Source organism: Brassica napus, chromosome C8 (genome assembly GCF_020379485.1).
Source record: "Brassica napus cultivar Da-Ae chromosome C8, Da-Ae, whole genome shotgun sequence".
Taxonomy (NCBI): domain Eukaryota; kingdom Viridiplantae; phylum Streptophyta; class Magnoliopsida; order Brassicales; family Brassicaceae; genus Brassica; species Brassica napus.
Window position 1 is genome coordinate 6,302,815 of NC_063451.1, and position 3,290 is coordinate 6,306,104.

A 3,290-nucleotide genomic window follows, 5' to 3' on the forward strand; every position below is an offset into this window, starting at 1 on the left:
GGCCTCACTCATCAAATAATGAAAGCTTAAAAGGAGGAAGGGATTTTGGGAATGGTGTACCACTAGAGTTTGTCAAAAAAGATTGGCATAAAGGATGTGACAACTCAAGTGTGTATATCCATGATTCAGTACACAAGAGACCATGAGCAAGATGCATTAAGTTCGTTCAGTTCAAATAAGGTTGTAGTTGGCTTCAAAGACTGAGTTTCAGCAATAAACAAGTTTCAGGAAGAGTTTTCAAGGCTCGAAGCATACAAGTCTTTTTGAGAGGTGCATAAGCTACTCAGGTGCAAAGTAATGTTCTTTACAAGGCATTTCAAATCATTGCTCCCAATGCAAGTAAATGCAACCTATATGCTCTAGACTCTCCTAGAAATGCAAATGATGCAAACTAAATGATTTTTTTTAATGCAAATATATATGTATAATGCAGTGCATGAGACTCAAAATCATCAAAGCAAACGTGATCAAATACTTGGTACCTCCCCCAAACTTAAATGACACAGTCTCTGTGTTGTCAAGGAGAGAGAGAGAGATACCCAAAAAGAGAAAACTAATATGCAAAGACGAAATGATATATACAAGGGAAAGTAGTGGGTTACCTTCTATGGGGAATGAGTAGAGGGAGATGCTCCCTTCTCGTCGTCCTCAGGTGGTAACTCTTCAAGGTGCTCATTAGCAGGAGTGCCCATCTCTTCAATGTATAAGGCTTGACCGAACACAGTTGGTTTCTTCATTTTCCCCTTGATGTCAAAGTGGAGAACATGCCCTTTACCCAAATGGAGATCAATTGTGCCCTCTTTCACCTTAGCAATTGCTCCTGCTGTAGCTAAGAATGACCTTCCAAGAATCAATGGGTCTTAAGCCTTCTCGCCCATCTCAAGCACCACAAAATCTGTAGGTATCTCATACCTTCCAATCTTCACAGGGAGGTCCTCTAAGATGCCCACAGGGTACTTCACTGAACGATCAGCTAACACCAAAGAGAGTCTACACTTCTTGTACTGAGTGAATCCAAGCTTCTTTGCAACAGACAAAGGCATCACGCTGACACTAGCTCCCAAATCACAGAGACATTTCTCAAATACCATAGGTCCAAGAGCACAAGGTAGTGTGAAGCATCCTGGATCCTCTAACTTCTCTGGAACATCAAGCCTCTGGATGATGGCACTGCACTCATGGGTAAGAATCATCATGCTTTCCATTTCCTTCTTCTTTGCAGCTACAACATCTTTCAGGAACTTGTTGTATTGAGGAATCAACATGAAAGCATCGATGATGGGCATTGCAACCTGAGCTTCACTCATTTGCTTCTCAAACAGAGCTTTGTACTTCTCTAGCAGCTGCCTCTTGAATCTACCAGGGAATGGAAGTTTGGGTTCATAGGGAGGAGGAACAAAAGAATTCTCACTTGCTGGAGCAACAACTTCACCATCTTTCACTGTTTTCTTTTCTTCCCCAACCTTTCCTTTACCTTTAGCTTCCACAATCTTCTCCAAGATTTCATCATTGATTTTCTCATCAACAATCACCACTTCATCATCTAAGTTGATGGCCACCTCCTCACCTAGTTTCTCAGCATCCCTGGTAAGGGTTGTAGGAGGTAACTGCTTACCACTCCTAAGGGTGATAGCTTTGGCCTCCTTGGGGTTTTGGTCAGATTTTCCAGGTAGAGATCCTTGCTGGCGATTCTGGTGAGTGTTCATGGAAGCAAACTGATTCTCTAAATTCTTGACTGTAGAAGCAAGATGTGAGAACTTGTTGTTGAGCTCATTGTAGCTCCCATCAATCTTGGAATGAAGGTTCCTCAACTCATAACCAACATGCTTCTCACTTCTAGTCTGAGACTCCAAGATTTGTTTCAGTAAGGTATCAGTGCTGCTCTCTTGAGGAGCAGAGGAGCCAGACGAGGGGTTTTTCTGAGGCTGATAGCTGCTTTGCTGGTTGTTTCTAGGCGGATAACCATTGTGTTGGTTGTTGGGATAGGATTTCTGTTGGTAGTTGTTGTACTGAAAGTTTGGCTCTTTTTTGTACCAGCTACCATTGTTGTTGATGAAACACAACTCTTCCTGACCTTCCAAACCCTCAACCTCATGGACAACAGGTGGTGTCTCTTGGCTTTGGTTACCAACAAAGTGCAGCTGCTCTTGTGTGGCTTTATCAGCAAGGAGGATGTCTATCTTATCCTATAGAGCTTTCAACTCCTTCCTCGTCTGCTTATCATCTGTTCGACTGCCTCTGTCGTGGTCTCCACTGTAGACTGAATCACTCTTTACCATGTTGTCAACCAGCTCCTCTGCATCTTCCTCAGTTCTCCCCAAGAAGAACCCATTGCTAGCTATATCCAGTCTGGCCCTGTACTTAGGAAGAGCACCACGGTAGAATGTGCTCAGCAAGCTCTCCTTAGAGAAACCATGGTGTGGGCATTGAGCGTGGTAGCCCTTGAATCTCTCCCAGGCTTCACTGAATCCTTCCAAGTTCTTCTGTTGGAAACTGGAGATCTCATTTTGCAGCTTAGCAGTTCTTGAGGATGAGAAGAATTTCTCCAAGAATGCTCTCTTGCACTCATCCCAAGTAGTGTTAGAGTTGCTAGGTAGAGACTTCTCCCACTGACGTGCCTTATCCCCCAAAGAGAAAGGGAATAACTTCAGCTTCAAGGCATCCTCAGACACACCATTGGTTTTTGACAACCCACAGTAGCTGTCGAACCTATCCAAGTGATCAAATGGGTCCTCTGGAGCCAAGCCATGATACTTGTTGTTCTCGATCACGTTGAGGAGTCCTGATTTGATCTCAAAGTTGTTGGCTGCCACGGCCGGTGCTCGGATTCCCAGTCTATGACCATGAATGTTGGGCCGGTCATAAGTACCAATGGGTCGAGCTGCCCGCGGTTGGTGTTCTGCCCCTTGCGGTCGATCTGCCATATCAATATCCAATCTCTGCAAGTGGGCTTGTTGTTCTTCTTCTCTTCTAGCTCTAGCACACTCCCTCTCGAAAGCTCTGATGTCTGCTACTATTGGAACTAGGTTTGATGGACCCCTGCTCCTCAAGTTCATACACCTGAAAGTGAAAGGTAGGTGAAGAAGAAGAATCAGTAACAAAACAAAATTAAAATGACTTAGTCGCAAGCAAGTGAATAAATCTCAATGTTTAAATCTGCTCAGAATTTGGCAACGGCGCCAATTTGATGTTAGGAGTTTTCAAGGCTCCTAAGACAAATGTTGTAGTATAGTGATTGTCGAACCAGTTCTGAGGGATATCAAAGCACCGAGAATGCAAGTACTCACTTA

The 3,290-nt window shown here is 43.9% G+C and overlaps 1 non-coding gene across 1 annotated transcript; it reads left to right on the top strand.

Moving 5' to 3' along the window:
* The first annotated feature begins 2,409 nt into the window (after positions 1–2,409).
* Positions 2,410–2,516, top strand: LOC125592115. The gene has a single exon (XR_007327965.1). It is a non-coding gene; the product is annotated as a small nucleolar RNA R71 (small nucleolar RNA).
* Positions 2,517–3,290: the final 774 nt, after the last annotated feature.